Source organism: Schistocerca americana, chromosome 10, assembly GCF_021461395.2.
Source record: "Schistocerca americana isolate TAMUIC-IGC-003095 chromosome 10, iqSchAmer2.1, whole genome shotgun sequence".
Lineage (NCBI taxonomy): Eukaryota > Metazoa > Arthropoda > Insecta > Orthoptera > Acrididae > Schistocerca > Schistocerca americana.
The window spans coordinates 102,294,184-102,318,594 of NC_060128.1; the positions used below are offsets into that span (position 1 = coordinate 102,294,184).

At 46.5% G+C, this 24,411-nt stretch overlaps 1 protein-coding gene across 1 annotated transcript in view; it reads left to right on the forward strand.

Moving 5' to 3' along the window:
- Nucleotides 1–24,411, forward strand: part of LOC124552274 (C3 and PZP-like alpha-2-macroglobulin domain-containing protein 8) — an 842,473-nt gene that overhangs the window by 191,589 nt on the left and 626,473 nt on the right. The gene's annotated exons all lie outside the window — the stretch shown is intronic.

The window sequence follows — 24,411 nt, forward strand, 5'->3', positions numbered from 1 at the left end:
GACACAGGCAACAGAGCATGCACAATGTCGGCACTAGTACAGTGTATATCCACGTTTCGCAGCAACGCAGGCTGCTATTCTCCCATGGAGACGATCGTAGAGATGCTGGATGTAGTCCTGTGGAACGGCTTGCCATGCCATTTCCACCTGGCGCCTCAGTTGGACCAGCGTTCGTGCTGGACGTGCAGACCGCGTGAGACGACGCTTCATCCAGTCCCAAACATGCTCAATGGGGGACAGATCCGGAGATCTTGCTAGTTGACTTACACCTTCTAGAGCACGTTGGGTGGCACGGGATACATGCGGACGTGCATTGTCCTGTTGGAACAGCAAGTTCCCTTGCCGGTCTAGGAATGGTAGAACGATGGGTTCGATGACGGTTTGGATGTACCGTGCACTATTCAGTGTCCCCTCGACGATCACCAGTGGTGTACGGCCAGTGCAGGAGATCGCTCCCCACACCATGATGCCGGGTGTTGGCCCTGTGTGCCTCGGTCGTATGCAGTCCTGATTGTGGCGCTCACCTGCACGGCGTCAAACACGCATAAGACCATTATTGGCACCAAGGCAGAAGCGACTCTCATCGCTGAAGACGACACGTCTCCATTCGTCCCTCCATTCACGCCTGTCGCGACACCACTAGAGGCGGGCTGCACGATGATGGGGCGTGAGCGGAAGACGGCCTAACGGTGTGCGGGACCGTAGCCCAGCTTCATGGAGACGGTTGCGAATGGTCCTCGCCGATACCCCAGGAGCAACAGTGTCCCTAATTTGCTGGGAAGTGGCGGTGCGGTCCCCTACGGCACTGCGTAGGATCCTACGGTCTTTGCGTGCATCCGTGCGTCGCTGCGGTCCGGTCCCAGGTCGACGGGCACGTGCACCTTCCGCCGACCACTGGCGACAACATCGATGTACTGTGGAGACCTCACGCCCCACGTGTTGAGCAATTCGGCGGTACGTCCACCCGGCCTCCCGCATGCCCACTATATGCCCTCGCTCAAAGTCCGTCAACTGCACATACGGTTCACGTCCACGCTGTCGCGGCATGCTACCAGTGTTAAAGACTGCGATGGAGCTCCGTATGCCACGGCAAACTGGCTGACACTGACGGCGGCGGTGCACAAATGCTGCGCAGCTAGCGCCATTCGACGGCCAACACCGCGGTCCCTGGTGTGTCCGCTGTGCTGTGCGTGTGATCATTGCTTGTACAGCCCTCTCGCAATGTCCGGAGCAAGTATGGTGGGTCTGACACACCGGTGTCAATGTGTTCTTTTTTCCATTTCCAGGAGTGTATTTACGGTAACACACACACATGAAAAGGCTACTCACTTGCCCCGATTTCCAGTGCGTGCCATGCTAAAGCTGATTTCTCGGAATAGCGTAACGGGAAACACAATTCATGTTCTATAGGACGCTGTTAAATAGTGCGGACAGTCTGACCGACATAAAACTGTTAACATCTACACGGTACTTTGTATACTCGAGGTGTTCTAAGACCTACATTGTCTTTCACAGGGCCGGCCGCTGGTGGCCGAGCGGTTCTGGCGCTAGAGCCTGGAACCGCGCGAGTGCTACGGTCGCAGGTTCGAATCCTGCCTCGGGCATGGATGTGTGTGTTGTCCTTAGGTTAGTTAGGTTTAAGTAGTTCTAAGTTCTAGGGGACTTATGACCTCAGCAGTTGAGTCCCATAGTGCTCAGAGCCATTTGAACCATTTTGTCTTTCACAGGCTATGTTAGTTGCCGGACCTTTGGTGGGGGTACGAAACCTCTCTCGATTTTATGTTCCTTCAGGAGTTGGCTAATCTTCCCTGTCACTGAACTACAAAACAGTAAAAACGCAGTCTTCCTCGGGCGTCCTACTGCTTTCGAGGCTAAGATTGCTTGGGAATTCTGCGTGCTGTCGTAAGCGTTTCCATTGAAAACGCTACGTACTTGGCTCTGTAGCCTCGGCAGGCTTTCAGCGTCTGGGACGGTTTCTGCTCGATGTAGCGAGGTCCACAGAACAGACCGCTTCTGTGCTGGCTGGTGGTAGCTGGTGGTGTGCAGATAACGATCCGTGTGGGTGGGCTTGGAGTAAACGCTTTGACCGAGACACCAGTATGTTTGCCGGCCGAAGCGGCCGCGCGGTTCTGGCGCTGCAGTCTGGAACCGCGAGACCGCTACGGTCGCAGGTTCGAATCCTGCCTCGGGCATGGATGTGTGTGATGTCCTTAGGTTAGTTAGGTTTAACTAGTTCTAAGTTCTAGGGGACTAATGACCTCAGCAGTTGAGTCCCATAGTGCTCAGAGCCATTTTGAACACCAGTATGTTTACTTAAACATACGTTGCGGCCTTGTAGCCTATCTCCGATGTTACTCGATCTGTATTTTGAGCAAGCAGTAAAGGAAACAAAAGAAAAATTTGGAGTAGGAATTAAAAGCGATGGAGAAGAAATAAAAACTTTGAGGTTTGCCGACGACATTGTAATTCTGACAGAGACAGCAAATGACGTGGAAGAACATTTGAACGGAATGGACGGTGTCTTGAAAGGAGGGTATAAGATGAACATCAACAAAAGCAAAACGAGGATAATTGACTATAGTCGAATTAAATGACGTGATGCGAAGGAAATTAGTTTAGGAAGTAAGACACTTAAAGTAGCAGATGAGTTTTGCTATTCGAGGAGCAAAATAACTGATGACGGTCGAAGTAGAGAGGATATATAACTGTAGACTAGCTATGGCAAGGAAAGCGTTTCTGAAGAAAAGAAATTTGTCAACATCGAGTATAGATTTAAGTGTCAGGATTGGAGCCATGTGAATGCTGAAGATTAGATGGATAGATCACATAAATAATGAGGAGGTACTGAACACAATTGGGAAGAAGACAAATTTGTGGCACAACTTGAGTAGAAGAAGGGATCGGTTGGTAGGACAAGTTCTGAGGCGTAAAGGAATCACCAACTTAGTATTGGAGGGCAGTGTGGTGGTAAAAATCGTAAAGGGAGACCAAGAGATGAATGCACTAAGGAGATTCAGAAAGATGTAGGTCGCAGTAGGTACTCGGGGAAGCTTGCACAAGATAGGGTAGCATGGAGAGCTGCACCAAACCAGTGTCTAGACTGAAGACCACAAAAACAACAGTCCACAACACCTGAGGAACACCGTAGAACGACGTGTATGGGCACCCATAGCATTTGACACCTTTTCCTCAAGAGCGGGCAGAAGTATCACGTTGAAATTAATGTAAAATACACTACTGGCCATTACAATTGCTACACCAAGAAGAAATGCAGGTAATAAACGGGTATTCATTGGACAAATATATTATACTAGAACTGACATGTGATTACATTGTCACGCAGTTTGGGTGCATAGATCCTGAGAAATCAGGACGCAGAACAATCACCTCTCGCCGTAATAACGGCCTTAATACGCCTGGGCATTCAGTCAAACAGATCTTGGATGGCGTGTGCAGGTACAGTTGCCCATGCAGCTTCAACACGATACCACAGTTCATCAAGAGTAGTGACTGACGTATTGTGACGAGCCAGCTGCTCGGCCACCATTGAACAGACGTTTCCAATTGGTGAGAGATCTGGAGAAAATGCTGGCCATTGCAGCAGTCGAACATTTGCTGTATCCAGAAAGGCCCGTACAGGACCTGAGACATGCGGTCGTGCATTATCCTGCTGAAATGTAGGGTTTCGCAGGGATCGAATGAAGGGTAGAACCACGGGTCGTAATACATCTGAAATGGAACGTCCACTGTCAGAATGCCGTCAGTGTAAACAAGAAGTGACCGAGACGTGTAACCAATGGCACCTCATACCATCACGCTGGATGATATGCCAGTATGGCGATGACCAATACACGCTTCCAATGTGCGTTCACCGCGATGTAGCAAAACACGGATGCGACCGTCATGATACTGTAAACAGAACCTGGATTCATGCAAAAAAAATGACGTTTTGCCATTCGTGCATCCAGGTTCGTCGTTGAGTACACCATCGCAGGCGCTCCTGTCTGTGATGCAGCGTCAGGGGTAACCGCAGCCATGGTCTCCCAGCTGATGGTCCGTGTTGCTGCAAACGTCGTCGAACTGTTCGTACAGATGGTTGTTGTCTTGTAATCTTTCCCATCTGTTGACTCAGGGATCGAAACGTGGCTGCACGATCCGTTACAGCCATGCGGATCAGATGCATGTCATCTCGGCTGCTAGTGATACGAGGCCGTTAGGATCCAGCACGGCTTTCCATATTACCCTCCTCAACCCACCGATTCCATATTCTGCTAACAGTCATTGGATCTCGACCAACGCGAGCAGCAATGTCGCGATACGATAAACCGCAATCGCGATAGGCTACAATCCGACGTTTATCAAAGTCACAGACGTGATGGTACACATTTCTCCTCCTTACACGAGGCATCACAACAACGTTTCACTAGGCAACGCCGGTCAACTGCTGTTTGTGTATGAGAAATCGGTTGGAAACTTTCCTCATGTCAGCTCGTTGTAGGTGTCGCCACCGGCGCCAACCTTGTGTGAATGCTCTGAAAAGCTAATCATTTGCATATCACAGCATGTTCTTCCTGTCGGTTAAATTTCTCGTCTGTAGCACGTCATCTTCGTGGTGTAGCAATTTTAATGGCCAGTAGTGAATAAAATACTAAGGTCTATACTGTCTTGGCGGAGTCGAAAATTAATGTTTCCAAGTCAACGCAGTTAAAAATTACAGCCATTTATGTCACGTACTCTTATAACCGGAAACTTGCGCATCGACTGCCTCAGATGACGAGTCCTAGTCGCACTTTTCCGCTTTTCTTGTTACTGTTACGTGTTTCCATAATTTATGCAGCGCGCTGTGTCTGAATATTCAGACCGAGCAGAACCGCCGCCGACTTCAGTCCGCGTTTCGCAGGAACAGGTGGAGAGGCAGCTAGCAGAAGGCGGTTGGCTCCCCGCTCCCCTTCACTCCGCAGCCAGTAGCTACACGGGTCTGTATGTGGCTCACAACGCCGGCGCAACACACACAGAGCGAGAGAAAGCGGGCATCGCGGCTCGTTTGCCGCCCTTTGTTCTGCAGTCTGCGCCTTCGAGGCGCGCCTCGGCCTGTGTGACTTTTATTGTTCCTGCCCTCCTCCGCTGCTGTGTTCTCAGCCCAGCCTCTGCGCTTAGCAGCTTCCCGCTTCATCCGCACACAGACTACTCCAGACCTGCCGCGGCAGCATAGGTCTCCACGCCTCTAGCACACACCACACACATCTCCCAGAGAGTTCCGCGGTTTCCTGTCTGCGCAATTTGTTACTCAGTCTTAGAGCTGCAGGGTAACTCATTTCGCGTACCGCAGACGAGACCTGTTTGTAGTGAGCTTAACTCGTAATATTTCGTGTAGACCAAAGTTGCAAAAAAAAAAAAAAAAAAAAGTTGTTGTTGTGGTTTTCAGTCCCGAGACTGCTTTGATGCAGCTCTCCATGCTACTCTATCCTGTGCAAGCTTCTTCATCTCCCAGTACCAACTGCAGCCTACATCCATTTGAATCTGCTTACTGTATTCATCTCTTGGTCTCCCTCTACGATTTTTACCCTCCACGCTGCACTCCAATGCTAAATTTGTGATCCCTTGATGCCTCAGAACATGCCCTACCAACCGATCCCTTCTTCTAGTCACGTTGTGCCACAAACTCCTCTTCTCCCCAATTCTATTCAATACCTCCTCATTAGTTATGTGATCTACCCATCTACTCTTCAGCATTCTTCTGCAGCACCCCATTTCAAAGTCTTCTATTCTCTTCTTGTCCAAACTATTTATCGTCCATGTTTGACTTCCATGCAAGGCTACACTCCATATAAATACTTTCAGGAACGACTTCCTGACACTTAAATTTATACTCGATATTAACAAATTTCTTTTCTTCAGACACGCTTTCCTTGCCATTGCCAGTCTACATTTTATATCCTCTCTGCTTCGACCATCATCAGTTATTTTGCTCCCCAAATAGCAAAACTCCTTTACTACTTTAAGTGTCTCGTTACCTAATCTAATTCCCTCAGCATCACCCGACTTAATTCGACTACATCCCATTATCCTCGTTTTGCTTTTGTTCATGTTCATCTTATATCCTCCTTTCAAGACACTGTCCATTCTGTTCAACTGCTCTTCCAAGTCCTTTGCTGTCTCTGACAGAATTATAATGTCATCGGCGAACCTCAAAGTTTTTATTTCCTCTCCATGGATTTTAATACCTACTCTCAATTTTTCTTTTGTTTCCTTTACTACTTGCTTAATATACAGATAGGATAATATCGGGGAGAGGCTACAACCCTGTCTCACTCCCTTCCCAACCACTGCTTCCCTTTCATGTCCCTCGACTCTTATAACTGCCATCTCGTTTCTCTACAAATTGTAATTAGCCTTTCGCTCCCTGTATTTTACCCCTGCCACCTTAAGAATTTGAAAGACAGTATTCCACTCAACATTGTCAAAAGCTTTCTCTAAGTCTACAAATGCTAGAAACGTATGTTTGCCTTTCCTTAGTCTTTCTTCCAATATTAGTCGTAAGGTCAGTATTGCCTCACGTGTTCCATTACTTCTACGGAATCCAATCTGATCTTCCCCGAGGCCGGCTTCTGTCACTTTTTCCATTCATCTGTAAAGAATTCGCGTTAGTATTTTGCAGCTGTGACTGATGAAACCGATAGTTCGGTAATTTTCACATCTGTCAACTCCTGCTTTCTTTGGGGGTTTGCAATTGTTACATTCTTCTTGAAGTGTGTGGCTATTTCGCCTGTCTCATACATCTTGCTCACCAGATGGTAGAGTAAAATTTAGTTTCTTTTAAAATTTCGTAATTCACTACACTGAAGAGCGAAAGAAACTGGTACAACTTGCTAATACGGCGTAGGCCCCCGCGGGCACCCACATGTGCCGCAACACGACATGGCATTGACTCGACTAATATCTGAAGCAGTGCTGGAGAGAACTGACGCCATGAATCCTACAGGGCTGTCCATAAATCCGTAAGCGTACGAGGGGGTGGAGATATCTTCTGAACAGCACGGTCCAAGGCATCCCAAATACGCTCAATAATGTTCAAGTCTGGGGAATTTGGCGGCCAGCGGAAGTGTTTAAACTCAGAAAAGCGTCCCCGGAGCCACTCTGTAGCAATTCTGGACGTGTGGGGTGTCACATTGTCCTGCTGGACTTTTCTATCGCAATGGACATGAATGACAGCTGGAGACAGCGCCTGCTGTAAAATATGTAGGCGTAACTATCCAGAGCGACCTTAAGTGGAATTACCATGTAAAACAGATAGTGGGAAAAGCAGACACCAGATTCAGATTCAGCGGAAGAATCTTAACGAAATGTAGCTCATGCACGAAAGTAGTGGCTTATAAGGCGCTTGTTCGCCCGATTCTTGAGTATTGTTCACCTATTTGGGACCCCTGCCAGGTAGGACTAATAGAGGAGATAAAGAAGATCCAATGAAGAGCGGCGCGCTTCGTCATGGTATCGTTTAGGTGGCGAGAGAGCGTTACGGAGATGCTGAACAAACTCCACTGGCAGACGTTACAAGAGAGACGTTGTACATCACGGAAGATTTTATTACTGAAATTTCGGGACAGCACTTTTCAGGAGTCAGACAACATATTACTCCCCCCCCCCATACATCTCGCGTATTGACCACGAGGAGAAAATTCGAGAAATTAGAGCCATTACAGAGGCTTACCGAAAATCATTCTTCCCGCGCACGAGTGGAACAGGGTTGGAGGGATCAGATACTGGTACCGAAACTACCCTCCGCCACACACCATTAGGTGGCTTGCAGAGTACGATCTAGATGTAGATGAATGGATCCAGGTGATGAAGCAGAATCCTTATCTACATGTTGCCTGTCACAGTCGTATGTAGACATATGAGGGGTCCTATATGAATCCCACTGCGCATGCCCCACACCATTACAGAGCACCAGTTTGAAAAATCCCCTTACTCGTCCATCCGCTCGATAGCGTTTGAAACCAGACTCGTTCGACCAGCCAAATTTCAGAGCATTACCTCCAAACATGGGCAACGCAGTGGCCGGCGACCTTCACTTAACGACCGATAGCGTTGGCGTCGATTTGTCAGTGCTAACAGACAGGCAACACGGCGTGAAATAACCGCATAAATCATAATGGGACGTGCGACGAACGTATCCGTTGGGACAGTGCGGGAAAGTTTAGGCTTAATGCGCCATGGTAGCAGATGTCCGGCGCAGGTGCTTATGCTAACAGCACGACATTGCCTACAGCACCTCTTCTGGGCTCGTAATCACATCGGTTGGACCCTAGACGACTGGGAAACCATGACCTGGTCAGATGAGTCCCGATTTCAGTTGGTAAGAACTGATGGTAAGGTTAGTGTCCGGCACAGACCCCACAAAGTCATGGACCCAAGTTGTGGAAACTAGGCACTGTGCAAGCTGGTGGTGCCTCCATGATGGTTTGAAGTGTGTTTACATGGAATGGACTTGGTCCTCCGTCCCAAAACAGAAACGGTCATTGACAATTTGCATCCATTCATGTTGCCAAAGAACGATGGAATTTTTACGGATGAAAATGGGCCATGTCACTGGACCACAGTTTTTCGCAATTGGTTTGAAGAACACTCTGGACAATTCGAGCAAATCGTCTGGCCACTGGGATCGTGCGACATGAATCCCATCAAAGGTTTGTAGGACATAATCCAGAGAGCAGTTCGTGCACAAAATCCTACTCCGGCAATACTTTTCCAATAATAGACAGCTATAGATGACGATGATTATATTTGGTTTGTGGGGCGCTCAACTGTGCAGTCATCAGAGCATGTATAAAGTCCCAATGTGTACACAGTCCAATTTTTCACAGTCGAAGCTATCCACTGTCACGAATGATGATGATGATGATGATGATGATGATGATGAAATGATAGCGACAACACAAACACCCAGTCCCCAGGCAGAGAAAACCCCCAACCTGGCCCAGGACTCCATGAATTACAGACAGCTATAGATGATGATGTTGATATTTGGTTTGTGGGGCGCTCAACTATGCAGTCATCAGAGCACATATAAAGTCTCAGTTTGTACCCAATCCAATTTTTTAACAGTCCAATCTACCCACTGTCACGAATGATGATGATGATGATGGTGAAGACAATAGAAGCAGCCAGTTCGCAGGCAGAGAAATCCCCAACCCAGCCCAGGACTCCATGAATTACAGACAGCTATAGGTGATGATGATGATATTTGGTTTGTGGGGCGCTCAACTGTGCAGTCATCAGAGCACGTATAAAGTCCCAGTTTGTACACAGTCCAATTTTTAACAGTCCAATCTAGCCACTATCACGAATGATGATTATGAAAACAACACAAACACCCAGTCCCCAGGCAGAGAACACCCCCAAGATGGCCCAGAAATCTGTGATCCAGAGGGAGCAACACTAGCCACTAGACCACGCGCTGTGGGTGGACAGCTGTAGAGCCATCATGGCTCAATATTTCTGTAGAGACCTTCCAACGAATTGTTGAGTCCATGCCACGTCGAGCTGCCGCACTGGAAAGGAGGTCCGACACGATATTAGGAAGTATCCCGTCGGCCCCAATAGCTGAACGGTCAGCGCGTTGGAATGCCACGCACAGGGTCCCAGGTTCGATTCCCGGCTGGCGTGGAAGATTTTCTCCCCTCAGGGGCTGGGTGTTGTGCTGTCCTCATCACCATCTCATCCCCACTGTCGACACAGAAGTCGCTTGGCGTCGCACTCAATAAGACTTGCAGTTGGCGGTTGCACTACCCTCCTGGGAACTCCTCGCCACTGACCCAATAAGATCATTTTTCCCAGGAGGTATCCCGTGTCTTTCGTCACCTCGGTGTATGTTCATCGTGATACCAAGCTTTCTTCAGGCGGCACTAGTCACAAGCGACTTCTAATCAAGCTGCGGGCCTATGGGGTATCGTCTCAGTTGTGCGACTGGATTCGTGATTTCCTGTCAGGAAGGTCGCAGTTCGTAGCAATAGACAGCAAATCATCGAGTAAAACTGAAGTGATATCAGATGTTCCCCAGGGAAGCGTGCTGGGACCTCTGCTGTTCCTGATCTATATAAATGACCTGTGGGACAATCTGAGCAGTTCTCATACGTTGTTCGCAGATGATGCTGTAATTTACCGTCTAGTAAGGTCATCCGAAGACCAGTATCAGTTGCAAAGCGATTTAGAAAAGATTGCTGTATGGTGTGGCAGGTGGCAGTTGACGCTAAATAACGAAAAGTGTGAGGTGATCCACACGAGTTCCAAAAGAAATCCTTTGGATTTCTATTACTCGATAAATAGTACAATTCTCAAGGCTGTCGATTCAATTAAGTACCTGGATGAAAAAACTACGAACAACTTCAGTTGGAAAGACCACGTAGATAATATTGTGGGGAAGGCGAGCCAAAGGTTGCGTTTCATTAGCAACAAGTCCACTAAAGAGACAGCTTACACTACACTCGTTCGTCCTCTGTTAGAATATTGCTGCGCGGTGTGGGATCCTTACCAGGTGGGATTGACGGAGGACATCGAAAGGGTGCAAAAAAGGGCAGCTCGTTTTGTAATATCACGTAATAGATGAGAGAGTGTGGCAGATATGATACGCGACTTGGGGTGGAAGTCATTAAAGCAAAGACGTTTTTCGTCGCGGCGAGATCTATTCACGAGATTTCAGTCACCAACTTTCTCTTCCGAATGCGAAAATATTTTGTTGAGCCCAACCTACATAGGTAGGAATGATCATCAAAATAAAATAAGAGAAATCAGAGCTCGAACAGAAAGGTTTAGGTGTTCGTTTTTCCCGCGCGCTGTTCGGGAGTGGAATGGTAGAGAGATAGTATGATTGTGGTTCGATGAACCGTCTGCCAAGCACTTAAATGAGAATTGCAGAGTAATCATGTACATGTAGATGATGACTAAAATATGGTTCAAATGGCTCTGAGCACTATTGGACTTAACTTCTGAGGTCATCAGTCCCCTAGAACTTAGAACTACTTAAACCTAACTAACCTAAGGACATCACACACATCAATGCCCGAGGCAGGATTCGAACCTGGGACCGTAGCGGTCGCGCGGTTCCAGACTGTAGCGCCTAGAACCGCTCGGCCACTCCGGCCGGCAACTGATGACTACCTGCCGCCTGTACTTATTGTCGCCAAATATTGCGGCAAACGGGATGCTATTAATGGCCGATTCAGTCGTATTTCCGCTGCCGGCTCTGGAGACGTGAAGCGCGCGACCTCGCCCCGTCAGCGGCGGCTGACGCAGCTTATTGTTGTTGTTGTTGTTGTTGTGGTTTTCAGTCCAGAGACTGGTCTGATGCAGCTCTCCATGCTACTCTATCCTGTGCAAACTTCATCATCTCCCAGTACCTACTGCAGCCTACATCCTTCTGAATCTGCTTAGTGTATTCGTCTCTTGGTCTCTCTCTACGATTTTTAGCCTCCACGCTGCCCTCCAATACTAAATTGGAGATTCCTTGATGCCTCACAACATGTGCTATCAAGCGATCCCTTCTTCTAGTCAAGTTGTGCCACAAACTCCTGTTCTCCCCAATTCTATTCAATACCTCCTCATTAGTTATGTGATCTACCCATCTAATCTTCAGCATTCTTCTGTAACACCACATTTCGAAAGCTTCTATTCTCTTCTTGTCCAAACTAGTTATCGTCCATGTTTCACTTCCATACATGGCTATGCCCCATACAAATGCTTTCAGAAACGACTCCCTGACACTTAAATCTATACTCGATGCTAACAAATTTCTCTTCTTCAGAAACGCTTTCCTTGCCATTGCCAGTCTACATTTTATATCCTCTCTAGTTCGACCATCATCAGTTATTTTGCTCCCCAAATAGCTAAACTCCTTTACTACTTTAAGTGTCTCATTTCCGAATCTAATTCCCTCAGCATCACCCGACTTAATTCGATTACATTCCATTATCCTCGTTTAGCTTTTGTTGATATTCATCTAATACCCTCTTTTCAAAACACTGTCCATTCCGTTCAACTGCTCTTCCAAGTCCTTTGCTGTCTCTGACAGAATTACAATGTCATCGGCGAACCTCAAAATTTTAATTTCTTCTCCATGGATTTTAATACCTATTCCGAATTTTTCTTTTGTTTCCTTCACTGTCTGCTCAATATACAGATTGAATAACATCGGGGATAGGCTACAACCCTGTCTGACTCCCTTCCCAACCACTGCTTCTCTTTCATGCATGTCGTCCCTTGTAACTGCCATCTGGTTTCTGTACAAATTGTAAATAGCCTTTCGCTCCTTGTATTTTACCCCTGCCATCTTCAGAATTTGAAAGACAGTATTCCAGTCAACATTGTGAAAAAATGGCTCTGAGCACTATGGGACTTAACATCTATGGTCATCAGTCCACTAGAACTTAGAACTACTTAAACCTAACTAACCTAAGGACAGCACACAACACCCAGCCATCACGAGGCAGAGAAAAACCCTGACCCCGTCGGGAATCGAACCCGGAAACCCGGGCGTGGGAAGCGAGAACGCTACCGCACGACTACGAGATGCGGGCCAACATTGTCAAAAGCTTTCTCTAAGTCTACAAATGCTAGAAACAAAGGTTTGCCTTTCCTTAATCTAGCTTCTAAGATAAGTCGTAGGGTCAGTATTGCCTCACGTGTTCCAATATTTCTACGGAATCCAAACTGATCTTCCCCAAGGTCAGCTTCTACCAGTTTTCTTCTGTAGAGAATACGTGTTAGTATTTTGCAGCTGTGACTTCTTAAAGTGATAGTTCGGTTATTTTCACATGTGTCAGCACCTGCTTTCTGTGGGATTGGAATCGCAGCTTATTACGCAGCGGGATACCGCCGACTGCGGCTATTTGGGACACGTCCGTACCACACCCAGATGCTCATCTGTTGACAGAGCGCGCGGTCGCGCGTGGCTGAGCAAACAGTGGCGCGATTATCCGGTCGACAAGCGGCACGCGTGCTACCGTGTGTGCGTGTGTATCGATTATTGTGTCAGCCGCACCGCTACACGCTGGAGCTAGCCGCTCTACGGCCCGAGGGTCGGAGGTCCGTCGGCCACGCCCACGTGTCACTTGCACGTGGTTTATCAAAACGGCACTGCGGCAGTGCGTGCTGGACGTGGCGCACTGGGGCAGGCTGTTCACATCCGACACGTATCCAGTACAGCAGAGACCTCTTCGCGACTTTCCATCACAAGCGATCTCACAGCAAGGTATGCGAGTGTCGGACTTACCTACTGTACCGCAGCAGATTACACTACTGGCCATTAAAATTGCTACACCAAGCAGAAATGCAGATGATAAACGGGTATTCATTGGACATATTATACTAGTAATGACATGTGATTACATTTTCGCGCAATTGGGGTGCATAAATCCCGAGAAATAAGTACCCAGAACAACCACCTCTGGCCGTAATAACGGCCTTGATACGCCTGCGCATTGAGTCAAACAGAGCTTGGATGGCGTGTACAGGTACAGCTGTCCACGCAGCTCCAACACGATACGATAGTTCATCAAGAGTATTAACTGGCGTATTGTGACGAGCCAGTTGCTCGGCCACCATTGACCAGACTTTTTCAGTTGGTGAGAGATCTGGAGAATGTGCTGGCCGGAGCAGCAGTCGAACATTTTCTGTATCCAGAAAGGCCCGTGCATGACCTGCGACACGCGGTCGTGCATTATCCTGCTGAAATGTAAGGTTTCGCAGGGATCTAATGAAGGGTCGTAACACATCTGAAATGAAATGTCCACTGTTGAAAGTGCCGCCAATGCGAACGACAAGTGACCGAGAGGGGTAACTCCATACCATCACGCTGGGTGATACGCCAGTATGGCGATGACGAATACACGCTTCCAATGTGCGTTCACCGCGATGTCGCCAAACACGGATGCGACCATCATGATGCTGTAAACAGAACCTGGATTCATCCGAAAAAATGACGTTTTGCCATTCGTGCACCCACGTTCGTCGTCGAGTACACCATCGCAGGCGCTCCTGTATGTGATGCAGCGTCAAGGGTAACCGCAGCCATTGTCTCCGACCTGATTGTCCATGCTGCTGCAAACGTCGTCGAACTGTTCCTGCAGACGGTTGTTGTCTTGCAAACGTCCCCATCTGTCGACTCAGGGATCGAGACGTGGCTGCACGATCCGTTACAGCCGTGCGGATAAGATGCCTGTCATATGGACTGCTAGTGAAACGAGGCCGTTCGGATATAGCACGGCGTTCCGTATTACCCTCCCGAACCCACCGATTCCATATTCTGCTAAGAGTCATTGGATCTCGACCAACGCGAGCAGCAATGTCGCGATACGGTAAACCGCAATCGCGATAGGCTACAATGCGACCTTTATCAAAGTCGGAAACGTGACGGTACGCATTTCTCCTCCTTATACGAGGCATCACAACAACGTTTCACCAGGTGACGCTGGTCAACTGCTGTTTGTGTATGAGAAATCGGATGGAAACTTTCCTCATGTCAGCCCGTTGTAGGTGTCGCCACCGGCGCCAACCATGTGTGAATGCTCTGAAAAGCATATCGTAGCATCTTCTTCCTGTCGGTTAAATTTCGCGTCTGTAGCACACCATCTTCGTGGTGTAGTAATTTTAATGGCCAGTAGAGTAAAACATTCTCTGATCGCAAATTCAGTCATCTCTTTCGACCATTAGTATCATGACGAGACTGAGACGTCTCCTTAAACTTACAGCTATCAACCATCAGCCATGACTGCCTTCGTCAAGACGTATAAAAGCTTGAAGATAATCCAAAGACTGAGCATAATTTGTTGCTCCACCTCTGTCCGTTATGCAAGGAGTTATTTGGCTTGGCATCGAATGAAAGTGTTGTTGGACTTTCTCCTGAGCCATATCGTGCAAAACTCTGTCCAACTGCCGCCTTAGGTCGTCAAAATCCAGAGCTGGTTAGAGGGCCCTGCAGACACTACTCGAAACGTTCTCAGCTGTGATCCTGCGACATTGCTGGCCAAGGTAGGATTTGGCAAGCACGAAGACAAGCGGTAGAAACTCTGTGCGCGGACTGGCATTATCTTGCTGAAATGTAAGCCCGGGATGGCTTGCCATGAAGGGAAACGATTTGGGGCGTTGAATATCGTCGAAGTACCGCTTAACTGTAAGGGTGTCGCAGATGGCAACGAAAGTGGTGCTTTTATGAAATGAAATGGGATCACAGACCATCATTCCTGGTTGTTGTGTAGTATGACTGACGACACTCACGTTGGTATCCCGCCGCTGTCTGTCTACAGGGTGCATATTCTGTGTCTTTACGCCATTGTGCCGATCGTTTCCGTACTCAAGAGCACCGATCGGTCTGTTACTCGAATTAGAGCCCCAGCATTATTCAGTAAGCATTTCGGTAGCGATACCGTTCGGGTCTACAGAACCGTAGCGCTGTTGTCGGTACGCGTCGGTCAGGCCAATCAAAAGCGAGCTGCCGCAGATCCGCGCATGCGCACTGCAGCGCACGCAGCGCCACGAACACAAAGCAGCTATCAGACGCCACAGACGCGCTATTCTTCCAAGTACCGAAAATTGTGTTTACGTTGCCATAACGCATGACGCCGCATTCCATCGAGCTGACGTGCCCGCCTTCATCGCTCTTGCCTCCTCCTTACAAGGGAACCTCCTCATCACACACCCCTCAAATTTAGTTATAAGTTGGCACAGTGGATAGGCCTTGAAAAACTGAACACAAATCAATCGAGAAAACAGGAAGAAGTTGTGTGGAACTATGAAAAAAATAAGCAAAATATACTAACTGAGTAGTCCACGTACAAGATAGGCAACATCAAGGAGGATGTCAGCTCCGGAGCGCCGTGGTCCCGTGGTGAGCGTGAGCAGTTGCGGAACGAGAGGACCTTGGTTCAAGTCTTACCTCGGGTAAAAAGTTTAATTTTTTATTTCCAGACAATTTTAGTGTGGGAGTATACGTGATTACCATTCCTCCAGGTTGTACACCTCTTGTGCAACCGTTAGATGTGTTTGGTTTTCGGCAAGTGAAATACTTTGTGAACAGATTCTATGATTTTGCGAAGCTGCACAGGTACACAGAGCAGTATTGTTTGCGTGATCGTGTGTCAATTATCAAAGTTCAGACACTCACACATAATCAACTTCGCTCTCCAAAATTCCAGGACATGTTCAGGTTTGCTTGGACATATGCAGCATTCGACGGTCTACACACGGAAAAATTTGAAAACGTTAAAAACGTATGTTTTGACCGAGCACAGGGAAAACTGTGCGACTGTGAAACTCTTGCATTCATTTGTCGCAGTTCATGTGACAAACTCTTATGTTTTCATCACTTTTTTGGGAGTGATTATCACATCCACAAGCAAACCTAAATCGCGCAAGGTAGAAGAATATTTTTACCCATTCGCCAAGTGTACAAGTTAGGTGGGTCGACATCATATTCCTGTCATGTGACACACATGCCGTCACCAGTGTCGTACAGAATATATCAGATGGTTTTTCCTATGGAGGAATCGGTTGACCTATCACCTTGCGATCAAATGTTTTCGGTTCCCATTGGAGAGGCACGTCCTTTCGTCTACTAATCGCGCGGTTTTACGGTGCGGTCGCAAAACACAGACACTAAATTTATTGCAATGAACAGAGACGTCAATGAACGAACGGACAGATCATAACTTTGCGAAAATAAAGAAAATAAACTTTTCAGTCGAGGTAAGACTTGAACCAAAGACCTCTCGTTCCGCTGCTACTCGCTCTAACCAAGGGACCACGGCGCTCCTGCGCTCATATTATCCTCGATGTTTCCTACCTTCCACATGGACTACTCAGTTAGTATATTTTGCTCATTTCTTTCATAGTTCCGCACAACTTCTTCCTGTTTTCTCGATTGATCTGTGTTCAATTTTTCAAGGCCTATCCACTGTTCCAACTTATGACTAAATCTGAGGGGGGGTGCGATGTGGAGGTTCCCTTGTTAGTATCAGGCGCAGTATATCCATTTCCACGATTCTCAGCTGGAATGCATAGAAGTTTTTACAGTTTCCCTGACCGAATGTTTCCATGCATGCACAATAACGACAGCATATTTGACTGTATTCTGCAGATTGTCGTAAGTGGTTCAAATGGCTTTTAGCACTATGGGACTTAACTTCTAAGGTCATCAGTCACCTAGAACTTAGAACTGTTTAAACCTAAGTAACCTAAGGACATCACACACATCCATGCCCGAGGCAGGATTCGAACCTGCGACCTTAGCGGTTGCGCCTAGAATCGCTCGGCCACCCGGCTGCCTTGTCGTAAATGCCGCATTATGTCATCCTACTCTCATTCACACTGACATCGTGTTTTGGATTTTACGTTTCGAAAAATGAGTTAGGAATGGTGTGTAGTACCACATTGTACTAATACATTTATAAAAACACCCGAAAAATTGATTCTGAGAGTTTCAAAGAATAAGAAGATAAACAGAATGTGGCTACGACTCGGTCCTATAGATCCAGATGATTAAGTAGCCCACTTCCCTTCATGATACGTCAACGATTTGGGTCTTAAAAACAAAATTGAGAAAACGCATTTTCGAGAGCTCCTGCAGTGCGTCGAAGTTTATAACATGCATCTCATGAATGAAAATGTTTCGTATATGGTGCTACAATCTAAAAATATTATAGCGGATATCTTTCATCTTTGTCTACTGCCGTAGAGGATTCGATGGCAGATAAATACTTGCGACCAGCAAGACTATGAAGATGACTGCTAGTTACATTCCCAGTGATTTAAGTTGTCCTCTTAGATTCCTGTCTAACCGCATACACGGAAATCGCTACATATTAAGTGAATTATTTGTGACAAGAAAAAATATAGAGGTCACTGTCGGTTGTTTCACTCACAGCAATTTCGTATTTCGTTTTTTAAACACACAGATATCACGAGTCATTATGGAGGAAGTGCACTCTTACATGCAAGTAATAACGAATATTGCAGAAAAATCTTAACTTACTGTTGTGTACATAGTTCCGCGTAGTCAGCGCGTACACAACTTTCCCACTAGAGCGCGCCCCACTAAGCACAACAGTGCAGGCGCAGCGCTCGTCCGTCTCCGCACTACGAGATGGCGCTGCCTTAGAGACAGACCAAATTCTGCTTCCGCCGATCCGCGTATTAGTATGTAACGCAGCCAATGAGATTGCTGCTAATGTAGAACCTTTTCTCCTCGCGGATCACACTAACGCAGTGATACCTGAACGCGCGAGGTATCATAACGAGTGTACAGACCTCCGGTTAGTCAGTCTGCATCAGTCTGCATCAGTCGGCATCAGTCGGCATCAGTCGGCATCAGTCGGCATCAGTCTGCGCCTAATACGATTATCATATTCCTGTACATAGCCATGAAGATAAATGAATAGACACTTTGTCAAGCATCAGAGGTATGTGAGAATGAGATTAACGTACCAAGACCAAAGGAACTTCTGATTGTCAATTGTAAATAGCATCCAGAACCAAGTTAAGTAATTCTATATTTGTTATTATTGTAATAAATGTGTGTGAAAATTAATCAAGTTGTGTTTAAATTTGGTCACCGTCAATCTGCTACTCTAAGCGTGCAAGTGGCATTTCTATCGTCTGGCCTAACGGCAGAAGATAAACACGCCACGTTAAGACCACGAGACATATTGCTGACACTCGCCTACTTCATTAGAGCGACAAGTCAAATAATCTGATGGTGTGTGTACCGAAGGTCTTACAGTACGCACACCACACTTACACGAACAACAATGTCTCAGAACGTGTTGCATATATGAAGAGGAAAAGGTGGATTGTTTCTACTCTACAACGCAGAGATACGAAAGACGGAATGGTTCTTATTTAAATGACAAAAAAAAGTGTGCGCAATTCGACTCCCCGCCGTGAAAGTGTGGGGAGACAATCATAACAAATGTTTCTTAAAATACGTAAATTATCTATCCTTTTAAAACACTGCTCACGCAGAGTAATATAATTATTACGGTATAGATGAAGATAAATCACAAGTTTATTGCTTGTGGAAAGGGTGTGTGGATTCATGAAGTCGAACCCGTGTGTAGGGGGTTGTTTAACTGTGTGCACAGCAGTACCATGGTCTCTTCCATAAAACAGACAGCCGCCCGAAGCTGGACTCCATATAGTACTGTGCGCTGATACGCCGAATGGGCCACGTACACAATAGCTCTGTGTGGTTTTTTCATTTCCTTTTCGATACTGGTGCAGCTCCCATATTCGTGTTCTTGGATTCGTTTCTGCGCGAGATTTCGTTTGACTTGCGTTTCTATATAGTTCCGAACACATTTACGAGTCACACAATACATCTTTGAATTCAGCTTTGAGTTTATATCGATTTTCACTTACATTCCGGCGAACCTTTTTATTGCCTCACTTCTGGTCCTAGTAATGCACCTTGAGCTCTTTAGTGTGTCACTCGAATCAATGTACTGGCTAAATGCGTTTCGACGCCGCACTGATTTATAACTTTACAGAAACGTAATTCGTAGCAGTTAGGCGCATGCGCCTATATTAGTACGATGGCGACACAGCCAAAACAAACACTGTGCGACAAACAGGTACAGCCATGGTCTATTCCTTTTGAACATAGCCATTGTATACGCATTTTAAGCTCGTCTTAAAGACTCAACTTTGTTTGTCAAATTCAGTTTTATACAGCCTCTTGTTTGTCAAACAAGCCCATGCGCGCACAAACGAAGTTTGTCAATTTACCCTCACTTTTCAACTAGACCCAACCTTGTTTGTCGAATTCAGTTTTATGCAGCCCCTGGTTTGTCAAACAAGCCCGTGCAAGTTTGTCAATTTACCCTCACTTTTGAACTAGACGCAGGTCGTGTATGCTGTATTTTGACACCAGTGGGAGAGGCCACAAATGCAAACGAAGCATTTCTAACGTCGGCGCTGGCACTATGTTAAACGAAGAACCTGTTAATGGAAATGTTACTTTCGGAACCTGGTAACTACATCTACACTTTTTGCGAATGGACTGTGAAACTCTTAAAAACCTGTTTACAGTTGCTTCGCCGTCAGTTTGAAAAAGAAGACACAAATATGGAAAATTTATTCTGTCTTGCTCGGCCCGGAGATGTCAGTTTATAAAAATACGAGGGAGAGTCAAATGAAAACCTTAAATTTGTAATAACAAATCGAAATTTCGCGCCGTTTCCTGTAAGTTGGTAAGCGTGCTACAAACAGCTTGCAGAATGGCCTGTAGGTGGCATCACAGTGCAGATGCGCACATACCTTCGCAGTATCAGTATAAAGATGGCCGCCCCACTTGCGACTTGGACCAGGAAAGAACAGAATTCTGTTATTCGGTTTTTGCGTAGTGAAGGTGTGAAACCTATTGCAATTCATCGACGAATGACGGTTCAGTACGGTGATGCATATTTGTCACAGCAGCAAGTCTACAAATGGAGTAGGAAGTTCGCAAATGGTGTGACTTCAGTGGAAGATGCTCCTCGTCCAGGTCAGGCACAACGAGTTGTGACTCCACAGAACATTGCAGCAGTTGAAGCCATAGTGAAGGAAAACCACCGAGTGACACTGAATGACACTGCAGCATGTTTACAGATTAGTCATGGGTCAGCACACACATAGTGCATGATGTGCTCCAGTTTCACAAAGTATCTGGAAGATGGGTGCCACGGCAGCTGACTCCTGAAATTAGAGAGCGGCGTGGTGATGCTTGTGAAGTACTTCTTCGGCGCTTTGAACGAGAAGGTGATGGCTTCCTTGCAAGAATCGTTACTGGGGACGAAACCTGGGTTCACTTCCACCAACAAGAAACGAAGAGAACGAGCAAGGAATGGTGCTATTTCTCATCACCAAAACCAAAGAAGTTTCGAACAGAACCATCAGCAGGGAAGGTTATGCTGACTCTCTTTTGGGACGAAAAAGGCGTCATTTTGGGGCCTTACATGCCTAGAGGGACCACTGTCATCAGTGCATCATACACAGATCTCCTAAAATATCGTCTGCGGCCTGAAATCAAATCAAAGCGACGTGGATTGCTGTCAGCAGGTGTCCTTTTGCAACATGACAATGCAAGGCCCCACACTGCCCGTACAACAGTTGCAACGATCACAGACGTGCATTTTGAGTGTCTTCCTCATCCACCATACTCACCAGGCCTTGCCCCAAGTGATTTCCATATGTTTGGACGACTCAAATACGCAATGGGAGGATAGAAGTTCCGTTCTGATGAAGAGGTACGCCACGCGGTGCATGAGTGGTTACGCGGAGTACCAAAAGAATTTTTTTCTAAAGGAATTTATGCACTTTGTAAGCCCTGGAGGACTTGCATTGAGCTTGGGGGAGATTATATTGAAAAGTGATACAGCTTTGTACCACTTCCGCACAATAAATAATATTTTAAGAAATATTTATGGTTTTCATTTGACTCTCCCTCGTATCACAACACGGGAACATATAGCCTACACCTCCTGTGGATCAACACGAGAACTTCGATTCTCTTACTCTTTTGTACTCCTGCTGTGTGCTGTGCGCAGGACATCGATTTTGTCCCTAACGTCTTCCTGTGTTATTTGTGAGTGCAAAACATCGATACCTCTGCACATCTTGGTGATTTCCAGTGAGATTTTACTTTCATCCTTGACTGCAGTATCCATAGTTGCGGAAATGGACGATACAAGGAGATAAATTACAATGAAAGCCTATTTTCACAAAAGGTATGCGGCGAAAAATCAGCAAGTACAACGCCCACAATCTTGTCAAATATTCTGTCAATCAAAATTCCTGTCAAACAAGTCAAACATCCTCTGTTTGACAGACACCACAAACAGCACAGTACGCGGAAAAATGTTTAGCAATCAAAGGAAAATTTGACAAATAGTTTGATCGTGTACGGTAACATGTAGTCCCCTAGTTATTAACGATTCAAATGTGAAGGTATTTTGCCACGCATGGAGGTTAGACCAGCGAGCGAACAGACGTTTTCACGTTGTTGTTTTTGTTGTTGTGGTCTTCAGTCCATAGACTGGTTTGATGCAGCCCTCCATGCTACTCTAGCCTGTGCAAGCTTCACAATCACCCAGTACCTACTGCAACCTACATTCCTCTGAATCTGTTTGGTGTATTCATCTCTTGGTCTCCCTCTACGATGTTTACCCTCCGCACTGCCTTCCAATAATAAATTGGTGATCCCTTGCTGCCTCTGAATATGCCCTACCAAGCGATCCCTTCTTCTAGTCAGGCTGTGCCACAAATTTCTCTTCTCCCCAATTCTATTCAATACCTTCTCATTAGTTATGTGATCTACCCATCTAACCTTCAGCATTCTTCTGTAGCAACACATTTCGAAAGCTTCTATTCTCTTTTTGTCTAAAATATTTATCGTCCACGTTTCACTTCCGTACATGGCTACACTCCATACAAATACTTTCAGAAACGACGTAATGACACTTAAATCTATACTCATGTTAACAAATTACTCTTCTTCCGAAACGCTTTCCTTGCCATTGTCATTCTTCATCCTCTCTACTTCGATCTTCATCAGTTATTTTGCCCCCCAAATAGCAAAACTCCTTTACTGCAGTAAGTGTCTCATTTCCTAATCTAACTCCCTCAGCACACCCGATTTAATTCGACTACATTCCATTATCCTCGTTCTGCTTTTGTTGATGTTCATCTTATATCCTCCTTTCAAGACACTGTCCATTGCGTTCAGCTGCTCTTGCACTTCCTTTGCTGTCTCTGACAGAATTACAATGCCATCGGCGAACCTCAAAGTTTTTACTTCTTCTCCATGAATTTTAATACCTACTCCGAATTTTTCTTTTGTTGCCTTTACTGCTTGCTGAATATACAGATTGAATAACATCGGGGCTAGGCTACAACCCTGTCTCACTCCCTTCCCAACCACTACTTCCCTTTCATGCCACTCGACTCTTATAATTGCCATTTGGTTCCCGTACAAATTGTAAATAGCCTTTTGCTCCCTGTATTTTACCCATGCCACCTTCAGAATATGAAACAGAGTATTCCAGTCAACATTGTCAAAAGCTTTCTCTAAGTCTACAAATGCTAGAAACGTAGGTTAGCCTTTCCTTAATCCATTTTCTAAGATAAGTCGTAGGGTCAGTATTGCCTCACGTGCTCCAACATTTCTACGGAATCCAAACTTATCTTCCCCTGAGGTCGGCTTCTACCACTTTTTCCATTCGTCTGTAAATAACTCGTGTACGTATTTTGCAGCCGTGGCTTACTAAACTGACAGTTCGGTAAAAAAAAAAAAGGCTCTGAGCACTGCGGGACTTAACTTCCGAGGTCATCAGTCCCCTAGAACTTAGAACTACTTAAACCTAACTAACCAGGGACATTACACACATCCGTGCCCGAGGCAGGATTCGAGCCTGCGACCGTAGCAGGCGCACGGTTCGGGACTGTAGCGCCTAAAACCGCTCGGCCACTCCGGCCGGCATAGTTCGGTAATTTACACATCTGCCAACCCCTGCTTTCACGTAAGATTAAAAAAAAAAGAAGATGTGTCGCATAGCGTGATGTGGTGCCACATTATGTAGCAAGGTGGAGGTTGCCGTAATGCATCCTAAAGTGGGGCGTATTTGCTTTGTAATGAAGTAATAGCCTCGTTGTGTGGAAAGCAGTTTCACTGTCGTTAGGAGGGGAACGGTCGAGGGGGAAGGAGGGGAAATAAACAGTCTGTGAGGGCGCCGATTAGGCGTCTCGTGGGAAGCCATTAGGCAGATTAAATTTGTGACCGCCCGTTCCGAGTTTCAGATTTCCGAAGTCTGAGTTCGCGTGACTGCAGCGAAGAGAGGAGACTTGTTTTTTTATTTTTCGGCGATGTGGGGCGGGGGGAAGCTAAGGGGGGGTATGGAGCGGGACACGACTCTGGTCTGTACAGTCTTACTCATTATATTAATTGCAGAAATGGACCATCTGCCCATCTCCGTTGGTAATGAAACCCGCTTACGCGAATTGTGGCATTTGGGGCCCGGAAACCTCATTTCCGTAATGAGACAAGCAAAGCAGGTGGGCGGGACAGAGAGGGAAAGAGGGGGAGAGAGATAGAGAGACAGAGAGAGAGAGAGTGATGTAAAAACACGAGATGAATAAAAACGCGTTTCTCACAGAGCGAGGGCGGAGCGGCGTTGTGTGATGTAGCTTGTGGCAGAAAGAGCGCGCTTCGATACGCCAGGTAGCTTTCGCCCAACATTACTTTGGTCCATTGTCTGTTTCCGATACCCTCTGTGTATCGGATGCGGGCGTGCGCTTCACTCGTTACAACTTCCGAACGAAACGACGGCTTGCATTTCATTCTCAGGAATTGCCAGTAATGTTTTGCGAATTTGCACTGACTCGTCTGTC